The sequence below is a fragment of the Plecotus auritus genome (assembly GCF_963455305.1).
Source record: "Plecotus auritus genome assembly, chromosome: 4".
NCBI lineage: Eukaryota > Metazoa > Chordata > Mammalia > Chiroptera > Vespertilionidae > Plecotus > Plecotus auritus.
Window position 1 is genome coordinate 99,279,400 of NC_137775.1, and position 17,108 is coordinate 99,296,507.

General features: G+C 39.3%; 1 protein-coding gene and 2 pseudogenes across 4 annotated transcripts in view; 2 read left to right on the top strand and 1 right to left on the bottom strand.

Annotated features, from left to right (window-relative positions):
• NUDT3 (nudix hydrolase 3) overlaps positions 1–17,108 on the top strand; it is a 120,031-nt gene that overhangs the window by 48,441 nt on the left and 54,482 nt on the right. The gene's annotated exons all lie outside the window — the stretch shown is intronic.
• LOC308246463 (small ribosomal subunit protein uS9-like) lies at positions 10,471–10,931 on the top strand (annotated as a pseudogene). The gene has a single exon. The product of its transcript is annotated as a small ribosomal subunit protein uS9-like (transcript).
• On the bottom strand, positions 13,525–13,783 carry LOC308246042 (acyl-CoA-binding protein-like; annotated as a pseudogene). Its single transcript has one exon. The product of its transcript is annotated as an acyl-CoA-binding protein-like (transcript).

Below are 17,108 nucleotides of genomic sequence, written 5' to 3' on the forward strand. Positions count from 1 at the left end.
AAAATAAAACAGCATCAAAAGACAAGACAGATTGGCAGACAACAGCTCATTTTTGTAAGTAAAGTTTTATTGAAATACAGCAATGTTCATTGGCTTTTATATTGTATTGTCTATGACTGTTTCCCTGCTGCAGTGGCAGAGTTGAATAGTTGCAACATAGCGTAAAGAACACAAAGATGGCCCAGCCGGTGTGGCTCCGTGGTTGAGCTTCAACCTGTGAACCAGAAGGTCACGATTTGATTCCTGGTCAGGGCATCTGCTCAGGTTGCAGGCTCAATCCCCAGTGTGGGTCATGCAGGAGGCAGCTGATCAATGATTCTCTCTCATCATTGATGTTTCTATCTCTGTCTCCCTCTCTCTGAAATCAATAAAAATATATTTTTAAAAAAGAACACAAAGATGAAAATATTTACTGTCTGGCTCTTTACAGAAAATGTTTTCTGACTCCTCATTATAGAAGAGCTATATGACCTCAAGATAGGGGAGGATATCTTACATAAGAAAATAGAAAACACTAAACATGGGGGGGATGTGTCTTTTTCAAAGTTAGTAACTTATATTCATTAAAAGATATCAGAGAATAGTAGGTGTGCCAGAAGAGGCAGAAAGGAAGAAACACATACAGAAGGTATTTAAGAAATAATGGCAGAAAACTTCCCTAACCTGGTAAAGGGAAAAGTCACACAAGTTCAGGAGGCACAGAGAACCCCAAATAAGAAGAACCTAAACAGGCCCACACCCAGACACATCATAATTAAAATGCCAAAAATTAAAGACAAAGAATCTTAAAGGCAGCAAGAGAAAAGAAAACTGTTACCTACAAAGGAATTCCCTTAAGGCTGACAACTGATTTCTCATCAGAAACTCTACAGGCTAAAAGGGAATGGCATAAAGCACTCACGGTAATGGAAAGCAAGGATCTGATACCAAGATTACTATATCCAGCAAGACTATTATTCAAAATAGACGGTCAAATAAAGAGCTTCCCAGACAAAAAAAGGCTAAAGGGGTACATTGCCACCAAGCCAGCATTGTAGGAAATGCTAAAGGGATTGCTACAATGGGAAGAAGAAGAAAAAGAGAGAGAAACCTAGGAATACAGAATTAAAATGGCAATAAATAAGTCCCCATTGATAAACCTAAATGTAAACAGAGTAAATGCTCCAACCAAAAGGCATAGGGTAGCTGAATGGATACAAAACCATGACCCAACTTTATGTTGTCTACAAGAGACCCACCTCAAAACAAAAGACACATGCAGGATGAGAGTGAAGGGATGGGAAAAAATTTCCCATGCTAATGGAAAAGAAAAAAAAAGCTGGAGTAGCAATACTCATATCCTACAAAATAGACTTTAAAATGAAGGCCATCACAAGAGACAACAAAGGTCACTACATAATACTAAAAAGATTCATCCAACAAGAGGATATAACTCTGGTAAACATATATGCACCCAATATAGGAGCACCTAAATATATAAAAAAAACTTCTAGAGGACTTTAACGGAGAGATCGACAACAATACAGTCACAGTAGGGGACTTTAACACCCTGCTGACTTCCCTGGATAGATCTTCCAGACAAAAACTTAACAAGGAAACAGAAACTCTAAAGGACACACTGGAGCAGATAGGTTTAACTGACATTTATAGAACATTTCACCCCAACGCAGCAGAACATACATTCTTCTCAAGTGCGCATGGATCATTTACAAAGATAGACCACATGTTAGGACACAAAACAAGTCTCTATAAGTTCAAGAGATTGAAATCATATCAAGCATCTTCTCAGATCACAGTGGAATGAAATTAGAAATCAACTAGAGTAAAAACACCCCAAAACATTCAAACACATGGAGGCTAAATAGCATGTTATTAAACACTGAATGGGTTACCAATGAGAGCAAGAAAGAAATCAAAAACTTCCTGGAAACCAATGAAAATGAACACACAACCCAAAATCTCTGGGACACAGCAAAAGCAGTCCTGCAAGGCATACCTCAAAAAAAACAAGAAAAATCAGCAATAAGCTATTTAACCCTACAACTTAAAGAACTAGAAAGAGAACAACAAGAAAAGTCCAGAGCAGGTAGAAGGAAGGAAATAACAATTAGAGCAGAAATAAATAACATAGAGACTTAAAAAAATACAATAAATTAATGAAACCAAGAGCTGATTCTTTGAAAGGATAAACAAAATTGATAAACCATTAGACTCATCAAGAAACAAAGAGAGAGGACCCAAATAAATAAAATCAGAAATGAAAGTGGAGAAGTAACTACTGACAGCAGAGAAATACAAAGGATTATAAGAAAATACTATGAACTATATGCCAACAAGCCGGACAGTGTGGATGAAATAGACAAATTCCTAGAAAAATACAACCTCCCAAAACTGAGGAAAAAAAAAAAGCCTGAATAGGCCAAGAACAACTGATGAAATAGAAGAAGTAATAAAAAAAAAAAAAAAAAAAACCAAAACAAAACAAAACAAAAAAAACTCCCAGCAAACAAAAGCCCAGATCCAGATGGCTTCACAGGGGAGTTTTACCAAACATTCAAAGAAGAACTAACACCTATGCTCCTCAAACTATTCCAAAAAATCCAAGAGGAAGGAACACTTCCAAGTTCTTTTTATGAGGCCAGCATTACCCTAATTCCAAAAACCAGATAAAGACACTACAAAGAAAGAGAATTATGGGCCAATATTCCTGCTGAGCATAGATGCTAAAATCCTCAACAAAATATTAGCAAATAGCATCCAGCAATATATTAATGAGATCATACACCATGATCAAGTGGGATTTATTCCAGGGATGCAAGGCTGGTACAATATTCGCCAATCAATAAACATGATACACCATGTAAACAAATTGAAAGACAAAAAACACATGATCATATCAATAGAAATGATTTTGACAATCAGAAAGCATTTGACAAACTCCAACACCCATTTTTGATAAAAGCTCTCAGCAAAGTGGGAATAGAGGGAGCACATCTCAACATGATAAAGGCCATATATGACAAACCTATAGCCAACATCATACTCAATGGGCAAAAACTAAAACCATTTCCCCTAAGAACAGGAACAACACAGGGATGCCCACTCTCACCACTCCTGTTTGACATACTACTGGAAGTGCTAGCCATAGCAATCAGACAAGAAGAAGAAATAAAAGGCATCCAAATTGGAAAAGAAGAAGTAAAACTGTCATTATTCGCAGATGACATGTTATTGATCATAAAAAATCCCAAAGACTCTATCAACAAACTACTAGATGTAATAAATTAATTTGGCAATGTAGCAGGATACAAAATTAACACTCATAAATCTATCGCTTTTTTACACACCAATAATGAACTCACAGAAAGAGAAACTAAAAAAATCCCATTTACCATTGCACTGAAAAAATTAAGATACCTACGAATAAACTTGACTAAGGAGGTAAAAGACCTATACTTGGAAAACTACAGGATGTTGAAAAAAGAGAGAGAGGAAGAAATAAATGGAAGAATATACTGTGTTCATAGATTGGTAGAATCAACATCATTAAAATGTCCATACTATTCAAAGCAATCTATAGATTCAATGCAATCCCCATTAAGACACCAACGGGATGCCCTAGCCGGCTTGGCTCAGTGGATAGAGTGTCAGCTTGCAGACTGAAGGGTCACTGGTTCGATTTCAGTCAAGGGCTTATGCCTGGGTTGGCAGGCTCAATCCCCAGTAGGGGGCATGCAGGAGGCAGCCGATCAATGATTCTCTCTCATCATTGATGTTTCTATCTCTCCCTCTCCCTTCCTCTCTGAAATCAATAAAAAAATATATATTTTTTTTAAAAGAGCCATAACCGGTTTGGCTCAGTGGATAGAGCATCGGCCTGAGGACTGAAGGGTCCCAAGTTCGATTCCAGTCAAGGGCATGTACCTTGGTTGCAGGCACATCCCTAGTAGGGGCTGTGCAGGAGGCAGCTGATCGATGTTTCTCTCTCATCGATGTTTCTAACTATCCTTCTCCCTTCCTCTCTGTAAAAAATCAATAAAATATATTTAAAAATAAATAAATAAATAAAATAAAATTAAAAAATATACCAAATGCATATTTCACAGACCTAGAACAAACTCTACAACAATTCATATGGAATAAAAAAAGGCTCGAATAGCTGCAGCAATCCTGGGAAAGAAGAACAAAGTAGGAGGGATGACAATACCAGATATGAAGCTATATTACAAAGCCACTGTTGTCAAAATTGCCTGGTACTGGCACAAGAACAGACATATAGACCAACTGAACCAAACAGAGAACCCAGAAATCGACCCAAGCCATTATGCTCAATTAATATTTGACAAAGGAAGCAAGAGCATACAATGGAGTCAAGAGAGTCTCTTCAATAAATGGTATTGGGAAAATTGGACAGATACATGCAAAAAAAAAAAAAAAAAAAGAACGAAAGAAAGAAAGAAAGAAACTAGACCACCAATTTACACCATACAAAAAAATAAAGTCAAAATGGATAAAGGACTTACCAGGTAAACATAAGATGGGAAACCATAAAAATTTTAGAAGAATCCGTAGGCAGCAAAATATCAGACATATGTCGTAGCAATATCTTTACTGATACAGCTCCTAGGGCAATGGAAACTAAGAAGAAAATAAACAGATGGGACTACATCAATATAAAAAGCTTCTGTACAGCAAAAAACAACACAACAAGAAAGCCCACTGCATGGGAGAATGTATTTGCCAACGTTATCTCCGATTAAGGGTTTAATCTCCAAAATTTACAGGGAACACATACAATTTAGCAAAAGGAAGATAATCCAATAAAAAGAAATGGGCAAAGTGCCTAAATAGACACTTTTTGAAAGAGGATGTACAGAAGGCCACGAGGCATATGAAAACATCCTCAAAGTCACTAATCAGCCGAAGCCGGTTTGGCTCAGTGGATAGAGTGTCGGCCTGCGGACTGAAGGGTCCCGGGTTCGATTCCGGTCAAGGGCATGTACCTTGGTTGTGGGCACATCCCCAGTGGGAGGTGTGCAGGAGGCAGCTGATCGATGTTTCTCTCTCATCGATGTTTATAGCTCTCTATCCCTCTTCCTTCCTCTCTGTAAAATATCAATAAAATATGTATTTAAAAAAAAGTCACTAATCATCCAAGAGATGGAAATCAACACGACAATGAATACCATCTCACACCTGTCAGAATGGCTATCATCAACAAACGACAAGTGCTGTTGAGGATGTGGAGAAAAAGGAACCCTCATGCACTTCTGGTGGAAATGCAGACTGGTGCAGTCACTGTGGAAGACAGTATGGAGCTTCCTCAAAAAATTAAAAATTAAAAAGGGAACTCCAATTTGACCCAATAATCCCACTTCTGGGAATATATCCCAAGAAACCAGATACACCAATCAGAAAGGATATATGCACCCCTATGTTCATAGCAGCACAATTTACAGCTAAGATTTGGAAACAGCCTAAGTGCCCATCAGCAGATGCGTGGATTAGAAAACTGTGGTACATCTACACAATGGAATACTATGTTGCTGTAAAAAAGAAGGAACTCTTACCATTTGCAACAGCATGGATGGACCTGGAGAGCATTATGCTAAGCAAAATAAGCCAGTCGGAGAAAGGTAAGTATCACATGATCTTACTCATTTGTGCACTGTAATGTATAACATAAACTGATGAACAAAAATAGAGCCAGAGGGAAAAAATATTTTAGAATATAATAGAAGTAATCCTGTTATTTGCAGATTTTTAGTATGTCCTACAACTTTTGTGATATATTATTTTGGTACAGTTTTGGTAATATTATTATATTTAAAATCTCTTTTTCCTTGAAATATTAATGTTTATTGCATGTAACATTATATTTAAAATCATGTTTCTTGAAATATTAATGTTTATTGCATGTAATATATTTAAAATTAATTTTCTTTAAATATTAATGTTTACTGCATGTAAGTGGCTAATTATTTTGTACCTACAATCTGGTAACAGATTTATTTTGTATATTGTAAAAAAATAATTAAAATTTTTAAAGAAAGGTACCGGAGAATGAATGAAAAGACTAGTCTTCGAGAAAATATTTGCAATATAAAAACAAAATCTTTAAAGAACTCCTACAAATCAGATAAAGATAACACAGTAGAAAAATGGGCCCTAGACTTGATTGATCAAGTCCTTGATAGAAGAGGAAACCCAAATGTCCAGAAAACATTTTTAAAAAACTCAACCTCATTAATAATCAAAGAAATTCAAAATAAAGTCATATGAAATACCATTAAACACTCCCAGAGAGAATACAAGTTTGCATAGTCATTATGGAGAACAATATGGAGGTTCCTCAAAACTGTGAACTACTACATGATCCAGCAATCCCATTTCTGGGTATATCTGAGGGAAATGAAATCAGTATATCAAAGAGATATTTGCACCTTGGTGTTTATTGCAGCATTATTATATTTTTTAAATATGTTTTTATTGGTTTGAGAGAGAGGAAGACAGAGGGAGAGAGAGAAACATTGATAGGAGAGAGAAATATCAATTGGCTGCAGCAATCAACTGCCTCCCACACAACCCCTGGGGTTGAGCCTGAAACCTGGGCTTGTGCCCTGACTGGTGATCATTCAGTTCACGGGATGACGCTTAACCAACTGAGCCACCCCAGCCAGGGCTATTGCAGTATTATTTACTACTAGGGCCCAGTGCACAAATCCGTGCACCTTGAAAGGAACTGTGGGTTGTGAGGCTGCAGTGGGCACAGGGGCAAGTCTTGGCCCATCCTCTGCACCCCTGCCCGGCCCCTCCCACCATGGCCCCCCCTGTCTGCTAGCAGCCCTGATCCCACTGCTGCTGCTCCCACATGCTGACAGTGCCGGCCCTGCTTGCACCCGCTGACAGTGCGGAGCCATTGGGGCCAGTGCCAGCAACAGGTGCCAGCAGGGCTGGCGCTGTCAGTGGGTGTGAGCGGTGGCTGCTGCCTGGATCGCCCCTCAGGAGCAGGGGAGGGTGGAGAAGCCCTGAGGGGTGATCGGGGCTGGCGCCAGGCACTGGCAGTGGGTGCAAGTGGGGCTAGCACCGGCAGCAGGTGCGAGCACTGGGCAGGACCGTGGTGCACTGGAGCAAAGAATTTTCAGTAACCACCAGAGGCTTGCCCCGATGACAGCAACTGGCACCCCACCTTGGTCTGGTGCCCCTGCTCACCTGCTCCACCATCCCGCCGTGGCTGATGCCCTCCATGTTCACTCTGCCGACGCCTACCATGTTCCGTGCACGCCCCCTGGAGGTCAGCGCACATCATAGCGACTGGTTGTTCGGTTGTTCTGCCATTCGGTCTATTTACATATTAGGGTTTTATATAGAGAGATAGCCAAGAAATAAAAACAGCTGAAGTATCCTTTGATGGTTGAACTGATATAATGAGGTGTGCATGTGCACACACACACAAATATTTAACTATTAAAAAGGAAATCCTTCTATTTGCAACATGGATAAACCTGAGGCATTATATTAAGTAAAATAAGTCAGACAAAGAAAGACATACTGTATGATCTCATTGATTTTAGAATCTAAAAGAGTTGAATCCAGAAACAGTGGAATGGTGGTTACCAGAGGCTGGGGGAAATGGGGAGATGTTGGTTTAATAGTACAAACTTTAGCCCAGCCAGTGTTGCTAAGTGGTTGAGTGTCGACCTAGGAACCAGGGAGTCACAGTTGGATTCCTGGCCAGGCACATGCCTGGGTTGTGGACTCCATCCCCCATGAGGGGCATGTGGGAAGTGGCCAATCGATGGTTTCTCTCTCATCTATGTTTCTATCTCTATCCCTTTCCCTTCTTCTCTCTCTTAAAAAAAAATCAATAAAAAGCATATTTAAGAGTACAAACTTTAGGTCTGGCAGGTTTGGCTCAGAGATTGGAGGTTCAATTCAGAGGTCGTGGTTCAATTCCCATTCAGCCCCGATTGGGGCGCGTGTGGGAGGCAACCAGTCGATGTGTCTCTTTCACATTGATGTTTCTCTTTCTTCCCTCCTCTCTCCCTTTCACTCTCTCTTAAAAAAAAAAAAAAATCAATGGAAAAAATATCCTGGGGTGAGGATTAAAAAAAAATAAGAGTACTTTTTCAGACAGATCAAGGAAGGTCTCTCATAGAGCCAACCAAAGTGAGGAAACAAGCCTTTCGGCTCCCTTGGGAAAGAGCATCCTCAGGAGCAAAGGTCCTGCTCTTAGGTATGATGGTACTTGGGGTCAAAGTAAGGAGGTCAGAATAGCTAGAGCAGAGCTAGCAAAGGAGAGAATGGAAGGAGAGAGGCAGGTCAAAGAGGGCTTCACAGAACAAGTTAAGAAGGTAATTAACTTGGGGTCTTATCCCAAGTGAAGAATGCCCCTGGTTAAGTAAATTATGGTATATCCCATTTAATAAAATCCCCAGTGGTCATAGTATGATTTCATGTATATGAAGAGCCAGAATAGGCAACACTAATCTATGGTGGTATAAATCACAGCAGTGCCTCCGGTTTAGTGACATTGACAGGAAAGAGGTACAGGAAACTTTCTAGGAGCTAGAAAGGTGTATCTGTAGGGGTGTGGCATCAGGTGCATTCATTAGACTCATCAGATTGTACCCTCATGATCTATACATTCCAGCGTATATGAATTATACTTTAGTTACAACAAAATGCAGTTCCTAAAAATGAAAATCAAACAGCAAATGAATTTGTATATTATGCTACTAGCATAACCACGTAGGAAAGAAATCTTTCATATGACTTTAAAACAGTGTTCGATTGAACATATTTAGTGGGATCTATATTCTAGAAAAAGAACTACAAAGAAATCTTAAACTAAATACTTTTATGTATTAGTACTATTAATTTGAAACTATTAAATATAGGAAAACTCAAATAATTATATTAATGTTATCTTCAGCATAAAAAAATAAACATGAAATCCAAGAAGTTAAAAAAAGTCCAGCAACTTTAAATCTGACAGGGAACTATTAGTATGACCCATAATTAATTTTTCTCTTCAATTACTCTTTGTTTTCTTTCTAATAATACATATTTCCTATCTGTTATTAAAAAGCCTTAGAAGTATTGACAGCACAGTAGCAGCCATTCCCTAAATTGATAACTTTAAATATCATTTTCCACTAAAAGGAACCAGAGCTCCTTAAGGAAACAGCTCAGTTCAGATCTGGGCCAGGAAGTACTTAAGGTGAACCTGAGATATTTTACAGTGATAAAAAGCAAGAAAACTAACCAAGATAGACTTATATCAAAAGATGAGATAAGATGTCTAAAACATTACCAGTAGAATCTGGGTAGTAGGCATATGGGTGGTTACTATATATTTCTTTCAACTTAGCTGTGTGTTTGAAAATTTTTATAATGTAGTGCTGGAGGAAAAAGGATACAGGAGCCAACCTAAAGCAGCTCTTGGCTAGTTAAAGATGGAAGCATCAAATGATTAATGACTGTAGTTGATTAAAACACATGAAATATAAAAATAATAAAAGGATACAGGAGCCAACCTAAAGCAGCTCTTGGCTAGTTAAACATGGAAGCATCAAATGATTAATGTCTGTAGTTGATTAAAACACATGAAATATAAAAATAATAAAAGTATCTGGAGGTGGCATGGACATTATTCTGAAAATTAGTTAATAAGGAGAAAAAGTCAAACATTTATCTTGCTTTTTTATATTGGGGTAATCAAACAATCAATGAAGTTTCTTTATAGAATTCTAGCTAATTAATAAATATAGAAGGGGTGATAGGATTAGAGAATTACCACTTGCATATCCTAATGAAATCATGGCTGTTGTTGAAACCATGGAATGAGCCTGGCTGGTGTGGTTCACTGGTTGAGCTTTGAGGTCATGGTTTGATTCCTGGGCAGGACACATGCCTGGATTGTGAGCTTGATCCCCAGTAGGGTGCGTACAGGAGGCAGCCAGTCAATGATTCGCTCATCATTGATGTTTCTATCTTTCTCTCCCTCTCCCTTCCTTTCTCTGAAATCAATAAAAACATTTTTTTAAAAAATGCAATGAAAGTCTGATGGTGAGTTCTATAATGGACAGATCATGTGACAACACTTGAAACCAGAGTTTCATTTTCTCATCACTAAAAGTGTTGTCAGATCTTACGTAGTATCTCCTACTGTGATGCTGTAGGAAGTATGTAGGCACCTTTAGTGAAGTTCTCTTGCCAAAACACCAAATCGAAACCTGATCAGGCTTCCAAACCTATCAACCTGAGAACAGGAAATATGGGGAGATAAAGGAGGAAGTTGAATATTATCACAAGAGAAGGCATTAGTAAACATAGGGAAATCTTACAGGATAAATGATCTCTTTTTCAACAACAACAAAAATGGCTTGAAAACAAAGAGCCAGGAGAGGGAACTGGTTTAAACTAGGAACTGTTTTAAGAAACTGTTTTAGGCCACACGGTGAGCATCTCTGGTGTACGCCCGCAGTCATGCCATCCAAGGGTCCGCTGCAGTCTGTGCAGGTCTTTGGATGCAAGAAGACAGCCACAGCCGTGGCGCACTGCAAACGGGGCAACGGCCTCATAAAGGTGAACGGACGGCCGCTGGAGATGATCGAGCCGCGCACGCTTCAATACAAGCTGCTGGAACCTGTTCTGCTTCTTGGAAGGAGCGATTTGCTGGCATGGACATCCGAGTCCATGTGAAGGGTGGTGGTCATGTGTCCCAGATTTATGCAATCTGTCAGTTCATTTCCAAAGCCCTGATGGCCTATTACCAGAAATATGTGGATGAAGCTTCCAAGAAGGAGATCAAAGACATCCTTATCCAGTATGACCAGACCCTGCTGGTAGCTGATCCCCGTCACTGTGAATCCAAAAAGTTTGGTGGTCCTGGTGCCCGTGCTTGCTACCAGAAATCTTACCGATGAGCTCATCTGAGTTCACCTTTATAATAAACAATGCTATTATAAATGTCGTGGGATTTAAGGTTTAAAAAAAAAAAAAAAAACTGTTTTAGATTGGGCCAAACCCAGGGCTTGGACCTGATTTGAATCTTCATATAATCAATCAATTATAAAATAACATTTTTGAAACAATAGGAAAAATTAGATGATTATAAGGAATTATTAATTTTTATAGTTATTAATATTGTGATTTTTTACAAGTTCTTATCTGTTAGTGATACATAACTGAAGTATTTATTGGTGAAATATATTGATATCTGGTATTTGCTTTAAAATACTCTGGGTATAGGTAAATAAAACACAATAGGCAAAATGTTAATAATCATTGAAGAAGCTGAGTAATTAAGACTTGAAGATTTATTATATTTTCTGTATACTTTTGTGTAAGTTTGGGGTTTTCTGAGAGAAAGTTTTAAAAATGTCAAATGGTCATTAAAAGAAAAAAGAGGATGCATTTCAGTATGTACTGATGGGGTGAACCTCATAATTTAAGTGAAAAAATAAGGTAGAGCCCTAGCTGATTTGGCTCAGTGGATAGAGCGTCAGCCTGTGGACTGAAGGGTCCCAGGTTCAGTTCAGGTCAAGGACACATGCCCAGGTTGCGGGCTCGATCCCCAGTTGGGGGCATGCAGGAGGCAGCTGATCAATGATTCTCTCTCATCAATGTTTCTATCTCTCTCTCCCTCTCCTTTCCTCTCTGAAATGAATAAAAATATATTAAAATTTTTTTCAAAAGCAAGGTAGAAACGGTGCATATGATGGGTTACTACTTGGGTTAACAAAGAGGAAAGAAGAGAATAAGGATTTATACTCATGGGTGCTAGAATATCTCAAGAAGTGTTCAGAAGAAGCACCTCTGGGACATCGGTGGGAGACAGTGTGTAGTATTGAAAAAATAGATTCTAGACACATACACCTGTGTACATGTAGAGCAATAGAGGGTTAATGCTGAAGGAGTTTAGAGATTATTTGGACCACCTCATTTTAAAACTGAAAAAGCTAGAGAGAGAGATCTCCCTCTCCCCCAGCTTGTGTGGCTGATTGGTGTAAGAGGCAGAGCTAGAACCCAAGTCTCTTGACTGCCTTTTCTATGAAGTAGACAGCACACAACTGTGGTTTAAACTTTGACATCTTGAATAAGATTGAACTGCAATTAATGTGCTGATGCTACTTTGGGGACACAGTACCTGCCTTTTTACAGTGTATTCCTATCATTCTAAGACTGTGTGTGAAAATAATGTAGTTTATGAGTATTAGGAATGCAGTTGCTGTGGCTTTGTTTTAATGACCTCCAGAAATGTGAGTGTTCTAAATATTTCATTCACTCCATTTGGCTTTCAGAAATTTCCTAAGGAATAATGCTTGGCTTTCTTGGTCAATTATAAGACTTATATGCTTGTTCTAAAATATTCACGCGATACACAAGCTTTTAAAGTGAAGTGCCTCCTCCTCAATGCTGCCAATTGTACTGTACGTGAATGCTTTCAGATGGACATTATTTATTCTTAAATATATTTTTATTGATTTCAGAGAGGAAGGGAGAGAGAAGAGAGAGAGAAACATCAATGAGCTTGGCCAGTGTAGCTCAGTGATTGAGCATTGACCTATGAACCAGGAGGTTGAGGTTCGATTCCTGATCAGGGCACATGCCGGGTTTTGGTCTCGATCCCCAGTGTTGGGTGTGCAGGAGGCAGCCGATCAATGATTCTCTCTCATCATTGATGTTTTTATCTCTCTCTCACCCTCTCCTTTCCTCTCTGAAATCAATAAAATAAATATATATATATTTTAAATATATTTTATTGATTTTTTACAGAGAGGAAGGGAGAGGGATAGAGAGTTAGAAACATCGATGAGAGAGAAACATCGATCAGCTGCCTCCTGCACACCCCCTACTGGGGATGTGCCCGCAACCAAGGTACATGCCCTTGACCGGAATCGAACCTGGGACCTTTCAGTCCTCAGGCTGACGCTCTATCCACTGAGCCAAACCGGTTTTGGCTAAATATATTTTTTTTAAAAAGAAACTTGTGATTCAGGCTTCTGAAACACAAGTGAGATTGCCATTTTCCTCCTCAAAATCAGGGAGGATTCCCAGTTGCCATAATCTTTGATACACTCGCCATATGAACTTTTTTTTCTTCCAATCCTCACCTGAGGATATTTTTTCCATTGATTTTTAGAGAGAGTGGAAGGAAGGCATGTGCCCCAACTGAGGCCAGGGATCAAACCTGCAACCGAGGTAAGCGCCCTTGAATGGGGATTGAACCTGCAACCCTTTGGTCTGTAGGCTGATGCTCTAACCACTGAACAACCAGCCAGGGCGCCATATGGACTTATTTTTTTTTTAAGTAACAAATGCAGTTTAATTGACCTATAGATGAAAACTACTCCACAAGGCGAGTAACCATTTCCTCTTCTTAATGTTAGAGCCGTATTTTGGACAGTATTCAGGAAGAAGGTTAATTTCATTATTTCACTTCATCTGTGGTATTAGAAAAACAAGGCATGATTATCAGTTTAGATGACATGTGTGGCTGGCAGCCAAACCCAGTTCCTAATATTTTTTCTTTAGTTCTTCTACTTTATTTGATGTATGCTTTCATGGCATCTTCCTTGGATGTCCCTTTCAGCTCATTCCAGGCATCCCACTTGGCCGTGCCTTTGAGGTCCAACATCCCAGGCCATTTTGTATTTTTGTCACCCACAGTTGCTTGTTTGTAGCAGCTGTAGATGAACAGCATCTCGTCATCTGCTGGCTGGGTCTTGAGGTGCTTAACATCCTCAGCAGCTTTGTCAAAATCAGCCTGAGACATTCTGGCGGGATAGGTGCAAGGACTGCAGGAGCTGGTGGAGGTAGTGAGGAGCTGGGAGAAGTAGCGCAAGACCCGTCTTCATATGGACTTTTTATACTGATCTCAGTCTAATTTATCAGCCTCCTCTGTTGCCCTCTTCCTCCTTTCCATCATGCACCCACACCATATCAAACTACTTGAGTTTCTCAGCATCTCCTGGGTACTGTTTCTGCATCTCTTTACTATTGCAGTGGCCTTTGCCCTTTTTTTCTGGGCTCAGTAAATTCCTCCTATAGGCCCAGCTAAAATGTTCCCTCTTGAAAGTGTTTGGGACCTCTCAGTATCTTCTTTCCTCCACATTAGTCCTTACCAACATGATGTTGTGGTTTCTCAGGCCCTTCCTTAGATCAAGGGCTAGAAAACTTTGTCTATAAAGGACCAGAGTAGACCTTTTTGGCTTTGTGGGCCACATGATCTCGGTCACAACTGCTCAGCTTTGCCATTGTAGCCTGAAAGCAGCCACACACTGTAGGTAAATGAATGAGTTTAGTCATGTTTCAATAAACATTATTCATGGGCACTGAAACTTGAATTACATATAAATTCACATGTCAAAATCTTTTTTTTTTTTTAACTTTTTTCAACCTTTTGAAAGACTATTCTTGAGTGCTGGGCCATGCAAAAACAGGTGGTAATGCCAAAACCGGTTTGGCTCAGTGTATAGAGCGTCGGCCTGCGGACTGAGGGGTCCCGGGTTCGATTCCGGTCAAGGGCATGTACCTGGGTTGCGGGCACATCCCCAGTGGGGGGTGTGCAGGAGGCAGCTGATTGATGTTTCTCTCTCATCGATGTTTCTAGCTCTCTATCCCTCTCCCTTCCTCTCTGTAAAATATCAATAAAATATGTTTAAAAAAAACAAAACAAAACAAAAAAAACAGGTGGTAAGCTAGATTTGGTCTGTGGACCACAGTTTCCAGTCCTTGCATTAGACAGTGGGTTGTTCAAGGGCAAACTTTATATATTTTTGTACATCTCTGCCCCTCACACTCACCTCCATGCCTCTGTTCATTTCTCAGCAAATAATGACTGGACAGCAGTTGTTTATGGAATAAATGCTCAAGTAAGGAATTACCTAAAATATGGTAGTTTCTAAACAAATGTGAAAAATAATAGAGCTTCATATTGAGAATTGGTAATCTTTTTTGTTTGTTTTGTTAATCCTCACCCGAGGATATATTTCCATTGATTTTTTTTTTTTTTTTTTTTTTTTAGAGCGAGAGAGTGGAAGTGAGGGGGAGAGACAGAGAGAGAAACATCGATGTGATAGAGACACATCAAATGGTTGCCTCCTATGCCCTGACTGGCACTGGGGATTGAGCCTGCAACTGAGGTATGTGCTCTTGAGTGGAATCGAACCTGGGACCCTTCAGTCTGAGGGCCGATGCTCTATTTGTTGAGCCAAACTGGCTAGGACTAGTAGTCATTTAAAAAAATATATAGATAGATAGATAGATAGATAGATAGGTAAATTTCAGAGAGGCATAGAGAGGGGGAGAGAAATAGAAAAATCAATGATGAGAGAGAGTCATTGATTGCCTGCCTCCTGCACACACCTTACTAGGGACCAAGCCCACAACCCAGGCATGTGCCCTGACCGGGAACCATGACCTCCTGGTTCATAGGTCGATGCTCAACCACTGAGCCACACCAGCCAGGCTGGTAGTCATTTTTTATATATATATTAATAAACATTCTCAGAAAAGAGTGTAAAAAGGTTGTATAATACAGAGGAGTACCCCTCTATGTACATGACAACTCTGCCGGGAAAGATCTAGTAAATAAGCAAACACTCTGCACATGGGAGAGGACATTGAAAAGTGCTCCAAATCCTTGATTTGAATCAAAGATTAGATGAAAATGCCTCTCCACCTGGCCTGAAGAAAACAGTGTCATAGCTTTTATCCAATGGCAGTTATGTTTTCAGAGGGTGTTTCATGTGTGTTTAGCTACGTCATGGACCCAGTCAGGCATGTAGACCGTGGTTTGAACCCTTTCTGTGCCCTTGGCCACGTCACCAAATCATCTAAGGCTCACTTTCCTCATTTCTATAATGGTGAGAATTATATAACACCTGGCTTGCATGGTTGTTTGAAAAGTAGAGAGTGCAGTAAAAATAGAATATGTAAAAAGCCAGCACATGGCTTAAAGTGGGCACTGAATAAATACTCCTGTGGCTGTAATTATCCCTCTATTTTCCCTTGGTATTAGTCTGTTTTCTTTCAGTATTTACAAGAGTTGTGGGAGGGGGTTAAGGTTTATAAGAACACATTGGATGTTCCAGTAAGTTATATTCAAACAGTGTACTTTCAATCTTTGTTTTTATTTTTATATAACCTGCAAATTTGGTCAAGTTTACTGGTTTCTTTAGTCTTCTTTTTAGAAATAAAAAAAGTCATTGAATACCAGGCAATATAAAGTGTTATGTGTGCTTATTTTAATATTTAGACATTAATTTGAAAAGACAGAGCAGGACACTCTCATTTAGAAGTCTAGTACTCCATATACTCCATACTCCATACCCTTGGACTCATACTTAAGAACGATATTTGTGTATGTTACTACCTTTTCATATTGCTCTTAAAATACGTTGTTGCTTCCAAAGTAAAAATTGTCAGAGTATCTATTCACAGCATAGATACAGTGTTTCTTTGGCCTAGGCAGGGAATTTCCTTTTTTTGTTAAATAAACAACCTGATTAAAGTGAAGGGCTGTTTATGAGGAGTTTTGTAAACTGTTTATGTCTGCTTGTTCCTCCTGGTAGCAGTATTTGAGCTCCTGTGTAGGAAAAAAAGTAGCTAAGGAGTAAAATGGCTTTAAAACTCTAGGAACTGAAACTACTAATGCTTGGCCCTCTGATAAGTCACTGATTTAATTTGAAAGGTTATTTCACCTCCTACTCAGCTTTACTCTTCTTTTAAACATAGGGTCGTTGTGTATAAGAACTTGTGGCAGCTGTTCCGTAAAAAAAGGAAACTCTTATTTATCTGGAATCCAAGCAAGTACAGATAATTATTCACTATTATGTTGGTCTTATTTTTAAGAAGGGACACACAAATTACTAGGAAGAGCTAGTCTGTAGAAACAGTCTGCAGGGCATATCACAGATTTGTTAGGGTGCAGCCCTGTCCCATCTGGGATACCAGAAGAGCTCTCTGGCGGTGATAGCGGGCCTGAGGGGCTGTCAACTGGGACATTACATTGATGGAAATGAGATCATGTTAGGTGCATTAATGCATGCAATTTTCTGGGAATTAGTAATCTATCTAAGATGTATTATCATAGATAA